Source organism: Haemaphysalis longicornis, unplaced genomic scaffold (genome assembly GCF_048455015.1).
Source record: "Haemaphysalis longicornis isolate Haplotype H1 unplaced genomic scaffold, Haemaphysalis longicornis Haplotype H1 scaffold_1026, whole genome shotgun sequence".
NCBI classification, from domain to species: domain Eukaryota; kingdom Metazoa; phylum Arthropoda; class Arachnida; order Ixodida; family Ixodidae; genus Haemaphysalis; species Haemaphysalis longicornis.
The window spans coordinates 25,213-35,241 of NW_027526206.1; the positions used below are offsets into that span (position 1 = coordinate 25,213).

At 47.4% G+C, this 10,029-nt stretch overlaps 1 long non-coding RNA gene across 1 annotated transcript; it reads left to right on the top strand.

The window, feature by feature from the left end:
* Positions 1-428: 428 nt before the first annotated feature.
* On the top strand, positions 429-3,134 carry LOC144160526 (uncharacterized). Its single transcript, XR_013320382.1, has 2 exons — positions 429-553; positions 1,756-3,134. It is a non-coding gene; the product is annotated as an uncharacterized LOC144160526 (long non-coding RNA).
* Positions 3,135-10,029: the final 6,895 nt, after the last annotated feature.

Here is a 10,029-nt window from a genome sequence, read left to right on the forward strand (position 1 = left end):
ATAAATTGGCTCGATGCTTGTCTTGACTTGCAAGGGTTTCGATCAAGACGGACAGAAGCCGTGTTGCAGCCAGCAGAAGCCAGTGAAACCATAGCTAACATAGAGTTTCATACTAATATACACTAGAGGGGACACTGGCGCTAGTGTCTATGCGAGCCGTTGATCGTCTGCTTCAACCCCCATGAAGGCGGCCATGCCAGATAGACGTGTGATTTTCGAACTTGGCTTGACTATGCCAACATCTTGACTTGACTCGAAATATCTTTTTTAAATTGAAAAGCTACAACTAATGTTTATTACAGTATAAATTATTAGTCGCATAAACAACTTGTACTATACGTTAAGTTTTAATTAAGGTTTAGAAGTACTCTTTTATAAGAGGGAAAGTGATTTGTGAACGGCATACGCGGCTGAGTTTAGTGGAGCCTTGCGAGTCGGCGGTCATGGTCAGCGGTGGCATCGGTGGCATGTGTCTGCTGAAGGGCCGCTGCACAGCGTTAAATTTCGTTCTGGAAGACTACGAGTAGCGGAGCGACGCGTCATATAACCCCAAGTAAGTATACACGGTTGTTGTTCATTTCCACTCATAAGTGTAATTGTTGTCGCCTTACCCGACGTGCGGTCGGCATGCTGACAAAATCGTGAAAGGACGCTGAGTAACAGCTGATCGTTTGCTTTGGTGCCTTAAACAAGCCATAACGGCCAACTCGACCATATCACCTCTGTTCGTCGCTAACACGTAGACGATGTTTTATTGACCGGATGGTTAATCGGGTTCTTTCTTTGTTGTACTATTCGTGTATTCTTGATGTCTTGACGCACTGTAGAGCTGTTTCTGTGAGCAAATGTTAATTTTATATGTTGAGAGCGACAAACGTAGGAAACAGGGTATCTTATCAGGCCACACAGCGAAAAAATTCTCGTACTTCATTCGTGTTAACCTTCCAGAAGACGGCCTCGTCTTGCTAAGAGCGGCAGGCATGCAGGGCGTTCTGGAGCAGTGGGCTGCATTTTACGGGAGTTCCTAATTTTGTGAAAATTCTCGTGTAGAATGTTTCTATTAGATGACCAATAACGCGCACTGATATATCTAAGCACCGTGTGTGTACATTACACGCCCACAAGTACCAATCATCACCTGTCTAACCGAGGTCTCACGCCCAGATATAACCAGGTACGCGTGTGAAATTGAAGGCTCTCTATTTTTTCCAGTGCCTCTATACAAGCGTGCCGAAGCGCAGGAACAGTTTGAAATTACGTGCGAAGGTGTCAAACAGCGTAAATGTTGCTGATCAGACGGTGCTTGCCTAAATAGCAACTAAATAGTGCCTCTGGGGTACCATTTCCATAATACACAAGCTGCCTTCATGCATTCGTTGTTCCGTAGCTGTTCCACAATAAGTTCAAAACATTTACTCATTTTGTGTGGTTGTTCAGTCTTGAATAATCCAACTGCTAAAGCCATGTCTTGTTAAAGCACGACCTCTGAAAACATTGTTGGCGTCCTGTGAGTTTATTGTATGTGCCTTCTCTTTGGTTTAAGTAATGACTTCAGTGTCAACACGGCAGCGCGCAGCTGATCGTAACTGTGTGTTTTTATGAGAAAGCCAGAGTCATTGAATATGTTATGTTGCTGGAACCCTTTTTGTAAATAAGCATGCTGGTGTGCTGGATTTTAAGAGTACATACTTGTGCTCTAAATATCTGTACAAAAGCCTTGCAAAACCTTCAATGATGCCATCCATTTCGATACAGGTCCCAGCTGTGTCAGCAGTGCAAGGAGCAGACCAGCAGGCAACACAAGAAGCTGCACCAGGCATGCAACCAGTTTCCAAGTCAGGGTCATTGGATGGATCATCAGCAGCGCAAGACAAGGCAGGCATGCCGCCAAGCTGCCAAAAACACAAAAATTCTAGCAAGGGCCACTGTTGAAAAAGCAAAAGGGCTTGGGGAGAGGTTGATTGCAGCCTACGATATGTAAATAGTAAAAACAATCCTGTACATTCAGCTGCACAATAAAGAGAAAAACAAGTGGTGAGGAAAGTGCCTTGTAGTGCATGGAAGATGTTCTTTGAATCTTGCTTGTTAGGCACTCAAGATTCAAACTATTTTTCTCGGGTGCAAGAAAATTAGTTGTTCAAAACCATCCATTGTATGCATAAATGTGACTTATAGCAGTGGCTTCATTTGCGATAGCCTTGGCACAGCATGAAACCAACTTCATTTAACTACCATGAGCAGCCATTTGAAGACTTGTGTACGTGCTTATTGAACTGAAAGAATGAAGTGGAAGTATTCTGCGTGGTATTTTAGCCCACTGTGTTCCAAAGTGGTATTCACTTGAGGGACCCTGCTGAGGAGGACTGTGTGTGGTGCCAATGACTGTGAGAGAGCTGGCACGTCCTCACTGCCCATGTAAACCTCTATTGAAGCCAGGTTCTATTGTGCACCTTTCACAAACTTTTTTGTGACGCCGCCACCTCCTCCAGCAACATATTCATGAAGGTGTGACGTAGGGGATCAGCTTTCACCACGTGAATGTCAGTTAAAACTTACATTATACGTTGTGGCTGCAGTTTTTTGTTTATGCACCATTGATGTCTGCCCAAACAATGGATTGAAAAATGTTAAGCTGCCCTTTCCCATCTTGCACTGTCAGTATGGCTCAAAAGGTTCTGATCAGTGGGGTAGAAGGCTGCCTCACCTACTTCTGGCTGTTATCAAGTTGCAGATTGTATCCACCCACTGCTGTTCACTGTGGCTGTATATTGTCATGCCGAGTGTACACTGCTTTAAGACCCTTGTTTTGTTCGTTGATCAGATATGGTTGCCCTGCTTCTACTGTGCTGGCAGATGCTGATCGAAACACTTCTGCTCTAGGGTTTTTTTTTTTTTTTTTTCTAGCTAAGCTTTTCTAGGGTTCCTTTCATGCAATCTTTTTACCGTAACCTAACGTCGCATTTGTTCACCACTTACAGTAACCATTTTGTTGATTCCTGCATAAAGCAGCCTGCGTACATCAGTATGCTGGTTGCGAAAATGGCAATGCTGGTAGGTAGCTACAAACTAAATCCTGGTACCAATATGTTCACAGTGGCTCTTGGATGGGACAATAAATACATTGATGCGACATGCTTATGCCTTCACTCATTTTCACTGCATAGTTTGCATGTTTGCTGTTCACCAGCCTTCAAAATTTCAAAACAACTTCCTCAAGGTAAGCTTGCACTCTTGCTTTTGTTGTATTAAGCAATGCTGGCTCTTGGATGGGACAATAAATACATTGATGCGACATGCTTATGCCTTCACTCATTTTCGCTGCATAGTTTGCATGTTTGCTGTTTACCAGCCTTCAAAAGTTCAAAACAACAATTCATCAAGGTAAGCTTGCACTCTTGCTTTCGATGTATTAAGCAATGCTGTGCTTTTTTTATTAGTGTTACAGAGTATGACTGTGGTGAGGGCTTTTTTATAAATGAGTGAAACGGAATTCTGCACTTTGCTGTTGGCACAATAAATTCACACAGTACTCGCTTAGTGCAGTCGCCAACTTTTTCTCTGTGCTCAATATGCCTGTCCCCAGGCGCTGAGCCAGGGTTCCACTAACGCAAACAGTTGCTACAGCAACACCTGCCACTGGATGGGGAACACTGTGACCAATGTAGAATCACAGCGACTTCATTGAATAGCAAGCATGCATGCCGGTGATCGCCTCATATGGCTTCACCAGTACAGCCGGTAAAAGGCTTGTCTATAACACAGCTTTCGTACTCAGCCCTATCCTGCCCCGCCGGTGGGGGATTTCAATAAAACTACTGCGGAATTCTGAAGTCTTAGCCCTTAACTTTTGCCTCCGACATGTTTGGAACGAGTATGTTTCGGCAGTTTTCGGATGTAGCTGGTTGAAGTTGAAATCGCTGTTATAGACAAGCAGTCTTAGCCCTTAACTTTTGCCTCCGACATGTTTGGAACGAGTATGTTTCGGCAGTTTTCGGATGTAGCTGGTTGAAGTTGAAATCGCTGTTATAGACAAGCGATTTACCGACTGTACATAGCTATGTAAGCCATAGTTTATGGCCCAAAAGTACTGGTAGGCCCCAGGCAATCATTTGGCCACGTTCTGTTGCAATAGGTAAAGCCATTCTACCGTTGCAGAGGTACGTTTTCTTCCCCTGTCTGATACTGCACTGCATATACAGAGTATTCATTTAATTACATTGTTTTTACCTTCAGCTTCAAACACCCCATATGCGTCCATGGTTGCGGGCGGTCACAGCGATTGCGCGTGAGCCTTGGTTACACCGGTGAATACACGCAGCTGATTAGCAACGGAAAGGGACTGTGTCGGCTGTGTTGTGCTTGCGGGAGCAGCCTAGCAGACGACGGTTGCACTGGCGGAATCGTCCTATGCAAGCGGCCTACCCTCACTTGTTTCGCCGCTTTCTCCCACGATAAGGTGCCGACCCACCCGCTGGTGGACGCTCCCGCAACATTAAAAAAAAAAAAATCACCGGCTGTGCACACATACTTACTGCTGATAAAAGATTTTTATTTGTCTTCGGCGCTACCGTGCTCGTGACGTTATAATCGCAAGCGTAGTCATGAACGTGGCTAGGATGGAACGCACTACCCGGCGCGGAGTGCTTCCCGTATCCATTCATTCCAGCCGTGCAGTATTTGCGCACTGCAGCCGCTGGAATCAAACGCCAACAGCAATTCTGCCCCGGAATGACCCACCGACGCTTTCAACGCCGAAACCGAAACCACAGAACAGGGAGGATTTTCCGAAACTGACGGAGCGGAAAAGTACGAAGCCTAGTACATATAACAATCGTCAAGCCTCAAGTTAAGCCAAGTTCGAAAATCACGAGTCTACGTCACACAATCAGCTCCATGGGGGTTGAACGATTGCAGCGCCAGTGTCCCCTCTAGTTTCATTAGTATGAAACTCTATGATAGCTAAACATAGCACATAGCGAAACCAAAAAGGCATGGAGGAAAAAAAAGCTATGCAAAAAGGAAACACAGTCAAACCCGTTATGCGCCGCTATGTATATCGATATATCCGATAGTTCGATGTAGCCGAATCCGCCAATAATGAGTTTTTGTTACGAGTTCTCAATGCTCGGGACTGCCCCACGCATGCAGGAACGAACTCAATAAACTTTGTCATTACCATACACAAAACAATCCATATTTATTGCAAGCCATAAAGCTAGCTACTTTCCGCCGTTTCCGCCTCAAATGCCCACTTCTCAAAAAAAAAAAAGCGGTGATTATAGTTTTCACTTTCATTTTGGCGGCGTCAACAAGCAGAGAATCCTCTACACGGGACATCATTTGCACCAGTTCGAGTCTGTGTCCCGCAATATCGAAGCAATATTGGCGGAGGTCATCCAGCTGCCGAAAGAAGCGTCGGACGGCTTGACATCCTCCGCCTCTTCGGTGCTTTTAGCAGCACCAGCTGTCATGACATCGGCGACGGTGCCTCCGTCCGAGGGGCTCACAGTGATGGCAACGTCATATATTGTCGACACTCAAGATCTCGAAGGACACTCCTTTCGGTACAGCATCGAGAACGTTGGCGACATATATATCTTCCCACAGTTCGCCGATGCTGCCGTCTTGGTCCGCCCCCAGGTCGGAAAGCTGCTGCAGCAGCAGCGCCTGCACGAGAGAAGAGAGACCAACAGTTATTGTACTAATGTTCCGTCGTGATTCCCGTGCGTCGAAAACAGTTACGGAAAGTGTCGGGCGTCACATCGCTCAATGCGATGCTGAACATTTCAATCGCGACCCATCAACATCTTAATCGTCGCTCCGGACCATGCATTTCGGAGGCAATTCTAGGCGCGCCGAGTTGATATATCAGCTGGAACTTCGTTATAAGAAATACGTTTCGCGTGTATTTTCGTTACTGATTTGTTTCGATATATAACCTAATTCGTTCTATCAGGGTTCGTTATAGCCGGGTTTGAGTGTATATATGGCTGCAGGGTTTACGTTTTATAACACGCGTGCGCTTCACCTGTTGCAGTCAGCGATCCCTAGTTCTACTAAGGCGGCTCAAGCTTCACCGTGCAATTCCAGTGAATCCCGTCGCACGTCGGTGTAGCGGGAAACGAAAAATATGCTGACAGCCTAGCCAAGGACGCCTTGGCCAAGAGAGCGTAAGCCTGCTCTTTCATGCGAGGACGAGGAAGACCAGGCACGTTGCCCTAGCCCGCAGCGCCTTGGCGTCGCGTACGACGGGGCTAGCCCTCGTTTTTCTTGCTGTTTCCGCACTCTTTCGCTCACGACGGCTCAGATGCTTCGAAAGCACGGCTTTTTCAGTAGTGGCACATCTAAGTGTCATCGCACTACGGCGACGTCGCTGTTTGCATGAAACAATTCCTCGGTGAAAGTGGACACATACACATGGGCGTCGGCAGGTGAGTGAGAAGGGGGAACTTGCCCCAGCCCCTCTCCCCAAGCCACCCAGAACAATTGCCCGGCCTCCTTGCCCTCTTCCTCTTTCCCCTCAATGCAATGGGTTTAAGGCACGACACGTACCATTGCACGGTGTTATTGGTAACATTTATAAAGCGAGTCGACCAACGCCCGAGGAAAGATTCTTAACCCAGCGCCACCAGCTCATGCTGCAGGTGCTCTAGCTATGGCCATTTTCCGAACGCGCCACAACATGGGATACATGGCACGCTGCGGTCGTGCCTGCAAGGCGACTAGGCGCCACACAACAAAGGCACCCACACGCAGCAGAAAGCTGACGAATGGATATTTCGATTTCGTGTGAGCTCCCAGCCTAAGCTGCAAACATTCTGCTGAGTAAAACCCAGAATGTGCACCGGCCACACGACACTCAAATAGAGCATGCTCTAGCGTCTCAGTGCGTCCGCATTGCGGGCACCGGGCGGAGCGAACCACACCAAATGCTGCAAGGCGGTCGCACGTCGGCAGGGCTCTCCAGCCACCCGAAATCACGAACGTCTGCAGGAAGCACCGCTGACGTTTGCTAGCGGGCCCCGCGAGACTTCTCTTTTTGCCGATCATTCAATTGCCCAATAGCCAATTTCTCGCACATATCAGACGCAGATGAGTAAGGCTCTAATTTAATCCAAACCTGGGTTCCCCGACTGAAAGCCTCGAAGTGTTTTAGCAACGTAATATCATCATCATCATCACCTATCTACGCCCACTGCAGGGCAAAGGCCTCTCCCATTATTCTCCAATTACCCCAGTCCTGTGCCAACTGTGACCAATTTGTCCCTGCTCTTGATCCCATCCGCCCATCTAACTTTCTGCCGCCCCCTGTCTTCTCTAGGGATCCACTCTGTTACCCTTAATGACCAACGGTAATCTTGCCTGCGCATTACATGCCCTGCCCACGTCCATTTCTTCTTCTTAATTTCCGCCAGTATGTCCTTAACACGCGTTTGTTCCCTGACCCACTCCGCTCTCTTCCTGTCCCTTAAAGGGAAGCTGAAGCGCTTTCCAAAAAAATTGAGTTAGACTAACAGTTCTATAGTTTCTTGCGCGCTGATTCCGAATATCACATTGAAATTTATCGTACATGAGTCCAAGTGGCATTTATCTTGCAAAAAGCGCGGCCCCGTTTGAAAGACGCGCGCTTTTCGTCTTTTGACGCCCCTGATTGGTTGCGCCCGTCATGACGTCAAAGGAGGACACCCTTCGGCCGCGCGGGTTGTCGGAAGCATTGCGAACGATCGCACGGTTGCCTTTGCGGCAATTTAGCTTGCAGATTAATTTTCGCACATGACTGGAAGTTTGTTTTATAATTTCCCGTGCTGTTGGTTCAATTATCTTGGAGCTTAAATTTGCTTTACACGACAGAGAACCCCAAAGCAGTGACTGTGACGTCGAGTAGTGGGTTCCATCAAAATATTTTTGAATTAGGCAACCAGCATAGGGGGATTTTATACCTTGTGTTAATATTAGGTACTGCCTTAACTGTTTCTTATTATACACAAAACCATTTATGCTGAAGATTAATGGGCGTTTTAAAACAATTAATCTACCAGCGAAAAGCACGTACGTGCACTGCGCGAAAAAAATAGCGTTCATGCGCTGTAAACGTATATGCGAGACACATCTTGCCGGTACACGCATAAACCAACAAGCAGACTCTGCTTCCGCATTTCCTTTGTTGGTTGTCGCCCACCCCAGCCCCGTTACTCATCCCCGTACACAGACCCACACGCGCGCGCCATTTCGGCAGCGGCGCTACGGCGCCTGCGCGATTGCTAGCTGCACTTCGATGAGTGCCGTCTTACTGCTTCACATGCATTTATTCTGAAAACACTGCAGCATACTAGTGCCTGCTCAGCATTATTGGCTGTAGTAGGGCTTGATTTTCGCTTGTGCGTTGCGCATTCTGCTACAATATTACGGCCACCTCGTTATAATTAACAGACCAGTCGGACAAGGCAGTTACGTTGTAGTTACGTTACTTTAGGTAACAATCACCAAACGTTTGTGATAATGAATCGTTGGCCTGTTTCAGCATTTCTAGATTTAAGCATTTACCGCGCTCATAGAGTTAATACTACTGACTCTAGAGCAAAAGCTGCCCGGCCAGCCCGTGCATTGAAACCGTGCTACACCCGGGCGCTGACATGATGCCACCCTCACAGCGTTGCCCGCTGCCTTTTTGCCTACTAGAGTTGGCGGCAGTAGTCGGTATTCACCTAGTAACCAACGCATTCCATCATGGCAGCCACCGTTGCTGTGAGTGCGCCGTGAAAACTTTGCTGTGCAGAAACGTTGTGTGAAGCTTTTCCTGTGGTAGGTAGCGAACTTTTGTGCCATGCTGCCGCGTTAGATGCAGTTTTGCATTCTCCGCAACTGAGAAGGGTAGCGCCTAGATTACTTCGTACGCTGGGAGAGGTAGCTTTTGCGGGTGCGTCAGGGGAGTTCGGTCGTCGCTTCGGAGTTGAGCGGACGTGTTTTTTCGTGCTCGTGTTCTTCGGAGGGGCTTCATTTTGGGCGGCCCGCGCTTGCGGGCCGTTGGACGTCGCCTGGCTTTCGCTCTGCTGGTGTGGGCGGTCGAGTGCCAGCTCCCCCCCCCCCATCCCAGTACCCGTCTCCAAAGCGGTCGGGACCGCCCCAGACTTCGCTCTTCGTCGCACCATGCTCGCCTCAGCGCTTCACTGTTCCCTTCAAGGTTTCTCGTCTGCCGGACGCAGCATTACGCCAGCCAACAGTGTTCGTGGTGTGTTGTGTGCGACGGAATAGACCACAGTGGAACTACTCTTCTCTACTCTTTCCTCACCTTTCTAATCTTTACTTTTCTTTCTCCTATCCTATTTCCCCAACTATTCCCGCTTGCGGACTGTGTTAAATGCAGGTGAGCTCCCATGAGAGCTTAATAATATCCCCAGTCCATTTATTTTCCTGCTTCCTTTAACAAGAAATCCCTTCCCCTTGATTGCTTTTTTCCCCTGTATTCGCGCATGCGCTGTTTCTGTATATATCATTTTGTGTGTGCTAAAAGAGTTCAGTTGATATGCAGCGCTAGTCCTGTGTAGTCTTGTCTTTGTTGTCCCATCTGTACAGCGCTATTTTAACATGTTTCACACGCCTCCAGCCCCCCCCCCCCCCCCCTGTATGCGTCAGCTGATTGTTTTTGCAATTTATTGAGGTGCTCTTTACAACTACTTGCTTTTCTAGCGAATGGAAGTTCGAACTGGACAACGCTTCCAAGAAATGCATGTAAATGGAAATCGTATTTGTGACTGCACTTTATGCTAAACAAACATGCTTTCTGTGCCTGTTCCTGTGCCTGTCTATGAGGCCCCTGCAGCACGTGTGTCAACTTTTTTCTCAGTTGAAATGCTTTTAGGTAGTGGCCCTTGCATTAGCTTAGATTCAATAACCGTGGAATACCCAAGCCTAATATTACTATGTTATGTGCATCAAGAAACTCTCTAAAGAGATTTTCCGTTTTTTTAGGTATACGCTTAGAGGATTTGTCATTGATTATATGCTTGGGGACGTCACACAAGGTGCATG